The sequence below is a fragment of the Sminthopsis crassicaudata genome, chromosome X (assembly GCF_048593235.1).
Source record: "Sminthopsis crassicaudata isolate SCR6 chromosome X, ASM4859323v1, whole genome shotgun sequence".
Lineage (NCBI taxonomy): Eukaryota > Metazoa > Chordata > Mammalia > Dasyuromorphia > Dasyuridae > Sminthopsis > Sminthopsis crassicaudata.
In genome coordinates, this window is record NC_133623.1 from 57,035,707 (window position 1) to 57,051,556 (window position 15,850).

Genomic DNA, 15,850 nt, shown 5'->3' on the forward strand with positions numbered 1-15,850 from the left:
GCATCTTCAATCTTAATCTTTTTTTTTCCTCCCCCAGAGGCAATTGGAGTTAAGTGACTTGCCTAGGGTCACACAGCTAGGAAGTATTAGCTGTCTGGTCTACATTTGAACTCTGGTCCTCCTGACTTCAGGGCTGGTGCTCTATCCACTGCGCCACCTAGCTGCACCTTCGATTTTAATCTTCAACCAAGTTCTAAGAGTCTGTTCCAGCCTTCTTCATCTGTCCATTATGTGGAGGAATCCTTGTCATCCTAAAGTAGATGTCCCCCTAACCTACTTGTGGGTTTGAGTCTCCTTGGTTACCCTCAAACTGGTTTATCAGGATGTGGCTACCACACATGCTACAGCTTTTTAGAATCATAGGTGGAGAGTGGGGTGGCCAATGGACATCACAGGTGGACAAGAAGCTCTGAAAAAGGGCTTGACAAGGGACGAAGATCACAGGTGGGCAAGAAGCTCTGAAAAAGGGCTTGGCAAGGGACGAAGAGATGTTCAGGAGGCCTAGCACTGGGCTTGCTTTAAGTGCAAAATGGGATAATCTTTGTAAAGCTCTTTGCACATTATTTGCCCAGTCATACAGCTAGGAAATACCTGAGGCTGAATTCAGGTGCTCCTGACACCAAGTCCATCCATTTATGCTCTGGGCCAACTAGTCTTGCACTTAATAAATGCTTATTGATTGATTGGTGATCAATTACATCATGAAAATATAAGATTTTTAACTGCTTAAAATGGTTAACTGGGTCTGTGATCCAAACAGATCATAAAAGAGGGAAAAGGACCCACATGTGCAGAAGTGTTTGTGGCAGCCCTTTTGGGAGTGGCAGGAAACGGGAAACTGAGTGGCTGCCAATCAGATGGAGAATGGCTGAATAAGTTATGGTTATGAATGTTATGGAATATTATTGTTCTGTAAGAAATGATGAGGAGCGAACTGATTTCAGAAAAGCCTGGAAAGACTTACTTGAATGGATGAAGTGAAGTAAGCAGAACCAAGAGAACATTGTACACAACAACAAGGTTATGTGATGATCAACTCTGATGGACATGGCTCTTCTCAACAATTAGGTGATCCAAGACAATTTCAACAGACTTAGATGGAAAATACAATCTGCATCCAGAGAGAAAACTATGGAGATGGAATATAAATTGAAGCATAGTATTTTCACTTTGTTTTTTTCTTTTTCATATTTTTCCCCCTTTGTCTTGATTTTTCTTGTACATGAAAAATATCAAATATTGTGGCAGCTATGTGGTGCAGTGGATAAAGCACCTGGCCTGAAGTCAGGAGGACTTGAGTTCAAATCTGACCTCAGACACTTAACACTTCCTAGCTGTTCAACCTTGGGCAAGTCACTTACCCCAATTGCCTCAGCAAAAAAAAAAAAAAAAAAAAAAAAAAAAGAATTGAATATATTTAATATATATTAGATTACTTGCTGCTGCCTTAAGAGGGGGGAGGTAAGGGAGGGAGAAAGAAAAAAGTGGAATATAAAGTCTTAAAAAACAAATGTTGAAAACTATCTCTGCATGTATTTTGTCCTGCCTCACTTAAATCTAATTCACTGGTGTAGAGAATATGGACGGCAATGTTACTTCTGCATGAGGGGAGGGAAGTAAGTGCTCACCCACTGGTTCATAATAATAGTAATGCTAGTTATTCTTCTTATTCCCATGTGCTGGGTACAGCCTGCTAGTCACTGGTAGTATAAAAGCAGATATGCCTCCAAGAGTTTATCTTCTAATGGAGGAAGTCAATATGTAAGTATGTAGGTACATGCATAGAATATGCAAAATAAACATGAGGGAGTCTGGGGAAGGAGGGCACCATCAGGAAAGACTTCCTCCAGAAGGTGGGCTTCAAGCCTGAATCTTGAAGGAAGACTTAAATTGGAGTTCTGGAGGAAGGACAGAGGTAGAGGTATGGAAGTCTTCCCCATGGGACAGGACAGATCTTTAGGAAATACAGGAGATGGGTAGTATGTCAGAAAAGGAAAGAGCTAAAAAGAAACAAAAAAGAAACAAAAGGAAAGAGCTGAGTTTGGTAATCTAATATTAAGGAAGAGAACAAAGACTACCATACAGAAAGCAAGGAAAGAAAAGTGGGTGATCAGCAATGTCAAAAGCTAGGTAAAGGTTGAGAAATAATAAGAGCTGACAGTTATGCAATCCATATATATATATATATATATATATATATATGAATATTTATGTTTATGACTTCACTTCTCTTTGTCTCTGCTTTCTCAGCTATAAAATGGGATAATAATAGTATGTACCGATGAGGTCCTGGGTAACTAGGAGAGTGTTAGCTGAGAAAGCCTGAAAGTACTGATAGAATTATAATGCTCCCTAAGGAAGCTAGAAGGGCACTCAGGTGTCATACTCCTACTTCATGGCAAATATACCCTTTAGTGGTGTTTTCCTTCTGGTTAATTGTGGGTTCTATTAGGGAGCTTGTCTTTCTCCTTGTTAATTATTAATTGTTAAAATCCCTTTCTTTGCTAACTCTTTTGTGTTAATTCACCCAATAAATAGCCCCCTCTAAAATCTGGGATAAAAGTCTTGTCATGGTTGCTCCATATCATGAATGAATCTTCATTATGCTATTTTATATAATATCCTTTTTTCAATCAACTGCTCTCCTGAAACTATTGACCACTCCTGGTAGCTATGTTTCCTTTTCACCTGAGAATTAAATGAGATGACTTTTGTAAATTGTTTAACATTGATGTGATCTATGGTTTGTCACCAAATAATGCCAGGCACGAAAAGTTGGGGTTTATTCATGTGTAATCCTGGAGAAATTGAGGCAAGATAGAGATTAGAGTTTTTAATATTTTATTTGAAAGGGAGAGATTTACTGGGACCAAATGGATCCATGGTTTGGCCCCAGGGCTGAATGAGACTATGGTCTCCAAGAATCCAGTATCTAGCAGCCAATGCAAGTTCTCCATGACATATTTATACACAGTAGCTAAACAAAGGCGGGGTGGGGGGTGGGGAGGGTGGAGTCCAAACTCTGGTGAGCAGGAATCTCCAGGAAGGAACCATAAATCCAGTTCTGACAGGTTGGGGGGTAGGACCATAAATTCTAACCAACTGGGAGTTAAGAAAATGTCAGACTCCAGACACAATGTCTGGAGTTCCCCTTTCTGAATTTACACATTGAAAATTTACAACCTTAGAGCAAATAGCCCTGAGTTACATCAGTCTTCATGAACCAGAGTGGAGGGGTGTAATGTTCTTCTGTTTCTCTAGATTGTGATCCTTCTCTGGGAGGAGGTTTCTAGGGGAGCTTCTGGAGGCAGCCTTCCTTTCAGTTCAGTAATCCCAAAATGCAGCCAGGAGTTAAAGTCCAGGTACTATGTTGTGTTCTTCAAAGTCTTGAATCTTTTCCTGGGGCCTGCTTAGCTTTAGTAGAGGCCTATCTCTCCTCTTGGCTCTTGAGAGCTCTTGTCAGAATGTCTCGAAATCTAAAGGTTAGTCCTCCAGCCTCCAGCCTCTTGTCTTCTCCATTGTCTCCAGCCAGCACAAATGTAGACATGGGAATGAAATCTTGACTCCTCCTCCCTGAATCCTGGCTCCTTATATCCTCCCAGAGAATGGGCTTGTGGGTACTCCTTGGGCTTGTGGGGGCTCCTTAAAAGTATGCTCTCTTAAAAGTGTGAAAGGTGTGAACTCTGAACTAGAGAATTGTTAAGTACCATGCTAAATTAGATAATTATATCCACTCCAGTGACTTAGCACCTTGTAAGAATCTTAACAGGGGGGAAGGGGGATTTTGCAACTAATAAACTAATAGTTTATATAAACTAAGGGGATTGAGGCAGAACAATTAGGGAAACTGAGGCAGAACCAATTAGGAAAACTGAGTCTAGACAATTAAAGAGAACTGTGACACAACACATGTGAAGAATTCACAATGGCCATTGTCTTCGGCAAAAGGTAGGTTTATTTGGGGGAATAGGTTGCAGGCAAAATGAAGGGATACACCAGACACTGGGAATGGTAAATGTGAAATAGAATGGGAGTGCATATGAAAGACAAGTTCCTCAGGGGAACTCACAATTACCCAGTAGAAAAGGAGCAACCCATAAAGTTGGAGCATACCCTTAGCTGGTAGGCTAAATCCTGAAAAGGGTTTAGCACCCTAAAAGAGTTAGTTAGCTGTAAGGAAGAAAAGAGGTATTGGGCAGCATAGTGGAGTTACGGGAGATATCACTTGGCATGGGGGAAGGGGAAGGGAAAGGGGAAAAGGAAGGGGAAAGACATCACAACTGTAACACCAATTGAAGTGGACTAAATTCCTAAAAGGATTTAGCAAAGAACTAGGAGCATGAAGACAAATGTATAAGAAAAGTTAAAGAGACCAGAGCTTCAAGTTATTTATTTGCTAATTTTATGACTTACAGGTAGGTTTGAGGGGTGATCTATTCACTATTGTCTCAGGAGTTTGGTTATCACAGATTGTAATTATATTACATTCTCAAGGCTAGGAGACTTTAGAATCATTGACAGAACAATAGCATCCTAAGGTTAGGGGACCTCAGGATTACTGCTATATTTCTCCCAGAAACTGTACCTCATCAGCACCATATCTTGCACATAGTAAATGCCATATAAATGCTACCTGTTATCATTAAAGTATTGTGTCCATTTCAAATGTTGGGCCATTTGATGGCACCAAGGAATTGAGGGTAAAAACATTCTTTTCGGGGTCATCAGTTGTGTATATTAAGAATTAGTAAAAGTCTTGAATAGGAAGTGGTGCTTGACCTTATTCTGTCTTATAGAATCTAATTCCATCTAAGATCAAGGAAGAAGGACATTGGAGGTATTCGGGACAGCCAGTACAAAAGCATGGAGGCTGGAGATGGAGGACCTGTATGAGGATCAGTAAAATGGAGTAATATGCAACAAGGTCAAAAAGGCAGGTTGGAACCTGATTATAAAAGGCTTAAAATGTCAAACAGAGGATATATGGAGATCATAGGGATTGCCAAAGGGTCAGATTTATGCTTTAGGAAAACCAGTTTGACAGCTGGGCTAAGGATGAACTGGAGAGGGAAATGACAAAGAAGGAGTTCATTGCGATGGTACAGGTAAGAGGTTAAGAGTTTCCAAGTAAGATCAGTATGAGGAAATATTGGGGAAAGGGAAAAGAAAGCTTGAGGGGATGGAAAACTAACCATCTGCTGTGAAGCTGTGAAGTTTCTGTTGAGAGTAAATAATATCAATTTTCTTTTCTAAGACAATTGGGGTTAAGTGACTTGCCCAGGGTCACACAGCTAGGAAGTGTTAAATGTCTGAGATCAGGTTTGAACTCAGTCCTCCTGACTTCAGGGCTGGCACTCTGTCCACTGCACCACCTAGCTGCCCCAATAATATCAATTTATGGTGGATTCAGGGAGCCCGCTTGGGTACCTTTTTCTAGAGGATTCAGTAGGACTGAAAATAGGAATAGATATAGAGTGTGGATAATTCAGGGCTGGAGTTTGGCAAGGCACATATAGTATAATAGGACAAGGAAAGTGAGGATTTGAGAGTATATAATGCATTTGTGAAAGGAGATCAAAGAGAAAGGATGTGATGGATTAGCAGATAGAGAAGGGTCCACACACACACACACACACACACACACACACACAAACACACACACACACACTTTCTATCTCTGTCTCTCTCTCTCTCAACTTTATTTAGCTTGTGTTTGCTCAACCAAAGAAAATAACCTTTGGACTGAAAAGGGTGGAACAAAAATGATACAAGCTAAGTAAGGACATGGCAGGAAAGCACATAACCATGCTTAGATAGATAGGCAGATAGCCCTCCTTCCCTTCCCTTTCCTCCTTTCCTCCCTCTGTTTACATAGGGTATCACATCCTTACCTTCAGATGCTCTTAAAAACTTTTTTTTTTCTTTTGGATCACTGAACCCTCCCAAGATATCTTGGGGTTTGTTTTAGTGGCTAGATTTCTTTCTTAAGGACTGAGTCTTAAACCAAGACCAACCAGACTCTCTTTAACTGGTCAACAACAGGTTCTAGGCCAGGCTGCAGTTGATCACTTTTTGGATCCTGATTGACTCAACAAAAGTAAATATCAATTATTTTTGTTTTGGTAAAAAACTCTGAGGGTCTTCCCCTTCCAGCTTTATTTAGATTTTTTTTGATTGGGAAAAAGAGGATATTCTTTGCCTCAGTTGTTACCTGACCTTAATCACTGAATCAGTACAAACTGAGTCCTGTTAAAGACCTTAGCTTAAAAAGATCAAGGTTTCCTATAGTATCCGGTGTCATCTCCAGTCATCCTGATCTATATCTGGCCACTAGACCCACATGGCTCTGGAGGGGAAAGTGAGGCAGGTGGCCTTGCACTGTTCTTCCTCACTTAGCTACAATTCACTTGCATATCGTGGTATCAGCTCCCTGATGTCACGGTTCTCTTTGAGAACATAAACAACAAATACTTCTTATACAAACTGCACTGTGCTAAGAGCTGGCGGCACAGAGAGGAGCAAAATGAAAGTCCCTGACTTTCAGAAGCTTACAATCCACATACAAGAAAACTAGAAAGTAGCATAAGAGCACAGAGGGGTCACCAGGATGGGATGGCAGCTGGAGACAAGAAGTTGGGAGAGTTGAATTATGAGTAAGTGAGACTGAGCTGTGGCCCCTTGGGCATTCAATTGTTGCTGGTGATTTGTTTTTTTGTTTTTTGTTTTTTCTTAACATTTTCTGATCAAATTAAGCAAAGGTTTATCTATTGTGTTTTTTGTTTTTTTTCCATAAAACTGATGTAATAGTGACACGGGTTGTGGTCCCTTTAAGACTAGTGCCCCATTGGATCTGAGCCAACTTGGGCTGTCCCAACCCCCATTCTAATGATCTGCTCAGGTTTCCCAACCCCCACTTAGCAAATTCTAGCCCTGGCTGAAACTCAGCCAGGAGCCAACCTGAAACTCCACCCACAGGCCTCTTTAGCTATTAAAAGAGCCAAGCTGGAGTCCTCTCTTTGCAGAGGTCCCAAACATGGCAGCATTACACCTGGCCTGTCGAAGGATTTCTGCCCACTGGAACCCTGGTTCCAGTGTCTTTTACCTCTACCTTCAACTTTACTAACTAGACTTTACTTCCAAACCCCATAATAAACCTCTTTTATCAATTTAGGTTTTCAGGTCTGTAAATTCCTTTACAGGGGACTCTTGTGCTGCTACTAGACCTCATTTAACTCTGTATCCTTGCGCTGAATCCAAAGGGACTGCAGGGGAGCTCAATTTGACTCCCTGTACCCCAAACCTGCCACTGGACCTCAATTAAACCTAATTTCATTTAGATATCCCAATTCTCATCAATAGAACTCTGTGTGCCTGGATCTTTGTGGAAGGTGGGCCACCTGGACTGGGAAAATTCCTAAAATGATCCTCACCCACCTGAATCTTCCCCTCTTCCCTTTCCCCTCCCCTCCTCCACCCCCCCCAAACTATTTGATTCTCACTAGAAACTCCCATCTCCAACTGATCTGGGAATCACTTTGGTCTGGGAAACAATCACTACCCCTATTGATTTGGAAATAAGCCCCTAATTGCTCCCTACCTCCAAACCGTAAAAGGCTAAATAAAAAACAAGACTTTGTACCCCAAACTCCACTATCTTCCTAATCAGGAAGTGGCTCACTGAGGGAAAGTTTTCAGTGAAATAAATCCATTTTTGCCAAAAAAAAAAAAAACAAAACAAAAAAAAACAAAGAAAACAAAAAACAAAAATCCTCGCTTGCAGACTGAGACTGTGAATTCTTTTGCAAAACCTGTGTTTGGGACTATTACACCTACCCAAATTGGCTTCTCAAGAGTCGCTCCAAATGATGTACAAAAAGAATTTATTAGAATCTTGAGAAGCAGACTATCCTGTCCAGTGGGCCCGAAAGGACAGTAAAGGTGCCCACAGTAGGAGAGCCATTCTGTTGAGAGTATTCACAACTTTTATACATTTCAGACAAAGAACCCCCCCAAATCCCACCCTCTATATGGTGTGATTGGTCATATAGTCTTTATTACCCTATTTGGTCAGGGGAATGTAGTAGAAGTAAAACTTTCCCACCAGTGTCCTTCTTTGAACAATAGAATATAGTCCAGGCCTTATCTAAAATCACATGCTTCCTCAACTGAGGCCTTATGGCTTTAGATAACAGTCCCTGATCAATATGTGCTTAATTTGTAAGTTCTTCACTTTTTTTTTCCACACACGTGCAACACTAGTTAGGGTATCCTCACTCCTCAACAAAACCAACTCAGTTTTATTAATTCAATAGGTTTCGCAATTTCAATTTTATTAATCTCTCCTTTGAGTTTCAGAATTTCCAATTTGGTATTTAAGTGGGGGGTTTTAATTTGTTCTTTTTCTAGCTTTTTTTAGTTGCATGCCCAATTAATTGATCTCCTTTTTCTCTATTTCATTCATGTAGCTATTTAGAGATCTAAAATTTCCCCTAAGATCTGCTTTGGCTGCATCCCTTAGGTTTTGGTACATTGTCTCATTATCATTCTCTTGGATGAAATTATGAATTGTTTCTGTGATTTGTTGTTTGATCCACTCATTTTTTTTAGAATTAGATTATTTAATTTCTAATTGTTTTTTGGTCTGCCTTTTTTTGATATAATTTTTATTGCATTGTGGTCTGAAAAGGGAGCATTTGCCATTTCTGCCTTTCTGCAGTTGATTGTGAGGTTTTTATGCCCCAATACATGGTCAGTTTGGGTGTAGGTCACTTAATTGTTGTTGCTCAAGTTCATCCTTCCTTCTTTCTGGAAGAGGAACTACCAACATTAAAAGATGGTGTCTAACTGATGCGTGAATTGGATTTGAGTAATCACCTTTGATCTCTCCTCCAGAGTCAGTCAATTAGCATTTACTAAGCACCTATTGTATGCTGATCATTAGGAATACTAAGAAAGGTAAAAGACAGTTCCTTCCAGCTCACAATCTAATGGGGGAGACCATTGGAAACCAAACTCTAACAGCCAAGCTATAGATATGATAAATTGGAGATAATCAAACTAGGGAAAGTGATGTGACATCCTCTACAGGGTCAGGAAGAAGCTATTCTCAGGTAATTCCCAGACTAAGGGGGAAGGAACTCTTTAACAACCCCCCTTGTCCATCCCCTAACCTCTGGGTATCTTCCCATGACCTATTTGAGATATTATTAGTGTAGCTTTAGCCAGGTTCATTCAATCCCATCTCCTGATCCCTTCCTCCGTGTCAGGGAACCAAAATGATGAGGATAGTGGTAGTGAAGAGATGTGAGAATTGGGGTGGGGAATCCCCTTTGATCCAGGGATCAGAATTTGCAGAATTTGCAAACCCAAAAAGTCTGCAGCAAAAGGGAATTTGATTGGCACTGAGAAGCCAGCTTTGCTAGGGAGACAGACTTCTTCTTGGTGGCAAGGTCCTGTCAGGGAACTAACAAAGGTTAACACTGAGAAGAGTTAGAAGAGTCTTCACAGTGGGCAAGAGTCCTGGCAGGCAGCTTTGCTGAGAAGAGAGCTTTCTTGGCAAAGCATAATCCTGTTTTGGATTTCTGCAAAGATTCAGAGTTCAGAGTTGTCTTTTATTAGCAGTCTGAGGCTCAGGTTTCAATCAGTGCCCTGGGCCTAGATTTCCAATTGAAAAGAGAGGAATTATCTTGGAGTTTTGAGCCATTCAATAGGAATATCCGGCTGAGATCTTCAACTGAATGACACCACTTAATTTGTATCTGAGAAAGATATGCTTTTCCCAGGAGAGAGCTTGAGACCCCCGATCATCCTTCTTTTACAGATTAAAGGGGACACAGTTTCACCCCCATTTCCCATTCCTAGTGTCTAGTGTATCCCTTCATTTTGTTGGTAACCGCTTCCCCTAAATAAATCTACCTGCTGCCAAAGAGAATGCCCATTGTGCATTTGTCACATGTTTATTTTGTTTTAGGTCTTGCTGTCCCAGCCACATCAAAGATACTAGCCTTGGGGGGAATTAGGAAAGATTTCTTAAAGAAGGAGGAACTTTGTCTGAGATTTGAAGGAAGCCAGGAAAGGAAGTGAGATAAGAAAGGAGAGAGTTTCAGGCATAGGGGTGACCAGGGAAAATGCCCCAAGTTAGGAGATGACTGTTCTTCCCTGAGCAGTCCAGCAGAATTGCTGGAAAACACATGAGATCAAAGTGGAAGAGTCAGGTATAAGAAGACTGGAAGGGTAGAAAGGAGTCAGGTGATGAAGGTCTTCAAAGGCCAAATAGAAGATTTCTTAATGCAGTGGGGATTAATTGATTTGCTAAGTGAATGAGGTCAAATTTGAACTCAGATCTCCTGGCTCCAAGGCTGATATTCTATCCACTGTCATGGACCAGACTGCTTGGAGGAGTTTATTTTTGATCCTGATGGCAATAGAAAATCACTGGGATTTAATGATTAAGTGGGTGATATGATCAGATTTGTATTTCAGGAAGATCAATTTGACAGCTGAGCGGAAAATGGACTCTAGCAAGGAAAGACTTGTGGCAAGCAGATCCACCGGCAGGTCCCTGAAATAAATAGATGTATGAGGTGATGAGGGCTTGCATCATGTCAGAAGGGAGAAAGAGGCATATTCTAGTGATGTTGAAAAGGAAAAAAATGACATGATGTCGCAGTAGATTGCATATGGAAGAGGGATGTGTGAAAGAGATTGAGGATATAAGTTGCAAGCCTGGGTGTCTGGGGTGGGACTTTCCAAAACAAAGGGGAAGTTAGGAAGAGGGGAAGGTTTGGGGGGAAAGATCATGGGACATCTCCATGATATTACCAAGTGAAATAGTATATAAGGAAAAGAGAGGAGGGTTCAAGATTGCCTTGCTGCAGTGAGAACCCAGATGAGATCATACAACCTAAATTTATAGAAGACCCAGACATCCCTAGGTGATTTTTTTTAACATCATTTAATGGCATATGTAGGAGTGAAAACAGCTAATGGTGGGAATAATCCAGGGTTGAGGCTTGGCAGGGCAAGATCTTTGATGGGATAAGGAGCCAAGGGACTTGAGATAAGAAGATGATGAGGGGTTGAATTAGTTCACCCAGAAGTTTAAATGGGGAAAGAAGGAGTAGAACTAGGGTGTGGATAATGACCTAGAAAAGGACTGAGGGGTCAAGGATAAAGAAGAGATTCTCTCTATAGCTATATGGAAAAAAAAAAAAAAAAAAAAAAAAAAAAAGCTCTAAATCATTATCAGAGAAATGCAAAGGAAAACAACTCTGAGATACCACCTCACACTTCTCAGATTGGCTAAGAAAAGGATAAGGATAAATGTTGGAGGGGTAGGAAAACTGGGACACTAATACATTGTTGGTGGAGTTGTGATCTGATCCAACCATTCTGGAGAGCAATCTGGAACTATGCCAAAAGGATATCAAACTGCATTCCTTTTGACCCAGCAGTGCCATTACTGGGTCTGTATCCCAAGGAAATCATCAAGGAGGAAAAAGGACCCACATGTGCAAACATGCTTGTAGCAGCTCTTTTTGTGGTAGCAAAGAATTGGAAAAGGAGTGGCTGCCCATCAATAGGGGAATGGCTCAACAAGCTGTGGTACATGAAGGTAGTGGAATATTATTGTATAAAAAAATAATGAACAAGCTGATTATAGAAAGGCCTGGAAAGATTTACGTGAACTGATGCTGAGCGAAACGAGCAGAACCAGGAATACATTGAATACAATAACAGCAAGAATGTGCGATGATCAACCATAAAAGACTTGGTTCTTCTCAATGATTCAAAGCAATCCCAATAGACTTTGGACAGAAAATGCATCTGCCTCCAGAAAAAGAACTAAGGAGACTGAATGTAAATCAACCCGTGTTATTTTCACTTTTTTTTTTTTTTTTTTTTTTTTTTTTTTTTTTAATCTCTCCCATGGTTTTTTCCTTTTTGCTCTGATTTTTCTCTCCCAATGTGATTCATAAAGCAACATGTGTTAAAAATAAATTTTAAAAAAGAAGAAAAAGAAGGAGATTTGAGGTTTCCTAAGCATAATGACAAATGGAATTATAATAGATTATTATAAGAAAAGGGAAATTCTGGAAGCCAGAAGACCAGGATCTTGCCTCTCTCAACTCCATCCAACAGAGAGCAACTGAGTAATCAATCTTCACCAGTGAGAAGAATATTATACAAATGGTCCTTTGAGCCAAGGTGACACGCAAATATGGAAGTGATGTCATTTTGGGGTGATGATAAGGCAAGGGTAAGACCATCTTTGTTTGTGGCTAAGATAGGATGGAAAAGTGGGTCTTCTAATTCATGAAATGAGCAAGTTAATTATAGATTAAGTATCAATGATTAAATCGATTGATTGAAATTATTAAATTGAAGAATTGGGAGATTAGGTTATGTTTGAAGGAGGATCAATATGCATGTTGAAGTCCTCCTTATAGAAATTGATTAGAAGAGAAAGGTTAGCTAGGGACTGACCAATTCACTGAGAAAAGAACGAAAGTGTCCGGCTGCCAGAATCTTAATTAAGTGGTAAAAACGGATTCTGGGAACTTCAGTGGGGGGTTAGTTACTGATTGATAGTAGTATAGGGAGACAGTTGGCATTGTGGAGAAGAGAGTATTCCAACTTTTTTACCTCATCCAGTGAGTGGAGATTATCCGTGAAAGTACAACCAGTACTGGAAAAACTGACCAGAAAGGCTGTGTCATCAGGACGAAGTCAGGGCTGTGAGGGCCAGAAGACAAAAGGAGCAGGAAAGGAAAAAATTAAGAGGAAAGAAAGAAAGCCAGTGTGTTTGTTGCCTATGGAGCAGAGCACGGGACGAGGTATAGATAGACCAAGAGTTGACCATTGAGGGACTTGTTTGAGGGGGGTGCGAATAAGGGAACTGTCAGCTGTCCTAATAATTCATGAATAATAATAATAATTAAGAGTTGAGCAGGCCCCAGGTCTTAAATGAACTGGCCCAGATGAGCTCCCTTCTCAGGTAAGGAAAGAATTGGAGAGTAGATTAGTGAGCCATTTGTTAGGGGTATGTGAAAAGATCTTGGTGAGTGGAAAAAATACTGTGGGGCTGTGGAAGGGCAAGTATCCTGATTTTCAAAAATACTAGGTCTAGGTAGCTTGACTGATTCCTAGAAAAATCCTGGAATTCTAACCCTATAGCCCAGCAACCCCAGATCCTGAGCAGACACGGACTAGGTTCATTCCTGAGAGCTATCACCCAGTCACTTACCTCGACCCGGGTGAGGGAAATCGCTGAATAGCATGTGTCTAGCGCCTGTTAGAGGTGATAGTGTCCCCTGTTGCCATGTAAACACTCAAGTTGGGAAGCAGGGAGTGTTTGGGATATAGGAAAGCCTTTATTTTTATACCTCCCCTCAGCAAATGCACAAGCAACCTAAAAGAAGTTCCGGTGAGTCACTCTAACTCCACACAATTCCATATACACACTAAGCTTAGTACAGTCCTGGCATACAGTAGGCATTTAATAAATGCTTATCAATTGACTGATTCATGACCAAGAGGGATGTGTATCCAAATTGGGGAGGGCGGAGAGGGATGGCTGAATTTAGAGATCACCCCGTTTGTACTTAATATCCCCTCCTAAGTAATATCACTGAACCATAAAGCTTAGAGACTTTGATAGTCAAGCAGGGTCATCCTTTTCCTCAGAATTGAGACCATAAGCCCTTAGGCTTACTGATGCTGATGGCTTCCAAGCTCAAGTTCAGAAATAAAAGACTCAAGACAGCCCCGCAGATGCAGAGACCAAAGATACTCAGATGTCAGCAGTTGTGTGAGGAGCCTTTGGTTGGTGACCAAGTTAATTTATAATCCTCAAGAAACCTATGAATGCAGGGAAGGGAACTTTTTATGTAACTACAGATATTCTAGGCTGTATGGGACCTGCTCTTGCCCACTCCTAACCACGATCGCCACTCCCTCCTTCCAGTGAATTGTGTTTCCTCATTACTTTTATATTTAACCACAAAGTTCTCTGTTTCACACACATACATGTATGAATTTATTTATTTATTATTATTATTTTTTTTTTTTTTGCTGAGGCAATTGGGGTTAAGTGACTTGCCCAGAGTCACCCAGACAGGAATAAGTGTCTGAGGCCAGATTTGAACTCAGCTCCTCCTGACTTCAGGGCTAGTGCTTAATCCACTGCACCACCCAGCTGTCCCATACATGTATGAATGATGTTGTGTGTATATACTGTGTGTATATGTATATTATACATTGTATGCATCCCTTTATAACCTGCCCTTTCCTCCTTTGTCCCTTCTTCTTCCACCTTTTCTCCTCCAAGTTCTCTCGGCCCCAGCTACGATGCATGTTGCGGTTCCTCACACGTGACACTTACCGGGTACGCACTGACTATCCCTCATGTGTGGAACACTCTCCCTCCTTACCCCTGACTCCTGCCTTCCTGGGAGACTCAGCTCCAGTTCTACTTCAGGGGCCCTTTTGGCCCCTCTCCCTGACCCCCAAATGCCTCTTTTCTGAGACGCTCTTTCCCAGTCTCCAATCTCCAGCCCTCTTTTCATGCTTCCGAAAGCTCAGAGTCTGTCTGTCTGAGCCAGTCTGAGGCAAAATCTGAAATAACAATCCCTAACTTATCAACACGATGGTTCATGTCCTAAATTCCCAGGAATTTTTTAGATTTACCCCAATTGTAAGTGACTCTAAAGGACTACATCCTCATGCTATAGATGAGAGGCCATTGACTAAATGGTGTGGAAAGTAAAACATACAGCATTAAAACTTGCAGGTAGATGAATTAGCTGCTCCTAAAGGGTCTGAAATCTGAATTTCCTGGGTGGGAGTGGGGAGGGGGCTATAGCTTCTACTTTAAAATCTGTTTTCTCCTCTCTGCTATTCTCTCTCTTCTCTTTTCTATTCTCCTCTCTTCTTTACTTTTCTCCTTTCCCCTCCCCTCCTCTCCTCTCCTGTCTCCTCCTCTCTTCTCTTTTCTTCTCCTGTCCTCTCCTATTCTTTTCCCTTTTCTTCACTCCCCCTCCCCTCCTCTCCTGTCCCCTCCTCTCTTCTCTTTTCTCCTCCCCTCCTCCCTCTCCTCTTTTCTATTCTTTTCTCTTTTCTTCACTCCCTTCCTCTCCTCTCCTCTTCTATTCTTTTCCCTTTTCTTCACTCCCCCTCTCCTCCTCTCCTGTCCCCTCCTCTCTTCTCTTTTCTCCTCCCCTCCTCCCTCTCCTCTTTTCTATTCTTTTCTCTTTTCTTCACTCCCTTCCTCTCCTCTCCTATTCTTTTCCCTTTTCTTCACTCCCCCTCCCCTCCTCTCCTGTCCCCTCCTCTCTTCTCTTTTCTCCTCCCCTCCTCCCTCTCCTCTTTTCTATTCTTTTCTCTTTTCTTCACTCCCTTCCTCTCCTCTCCTATTCTTTTCCCTTTTCTTCACTCCCCCTCCCCTCCTCTCCTGTCCCCTCCTCTCTTCTCTTTTCTCCTCCCCTCCTCCCTCTCTTCTTTTCTCTTTTCTTCACTCCCTTCCTCTCCTCTCCTCTTTTCTCCTCTTTCTGTCTCTCCCTTCAGTTCGAGGACATTTGTAGAGAAGGTCTATCAAGCATCACTCTCCTCCCCTTATCTGAGTCACAAAACAGTCAGAACCATCTCACCCCAAGGCAGGTGGATGCCTCCAATGGGGACACTATTTACTTCCTAGTAAATCATCACTGGGTGAGACGTGGGGTAGAATGAGCAGCAAAGTGGTGACCAATGTTCCTGGTCAGGCGCGGCCTCCTCCCCAAGGGCCAGGCCTGCCACCCCTTTCCCCACAAACACGCTGCAAAATCTGTCCATCCTATCTGTCTCTGCCATG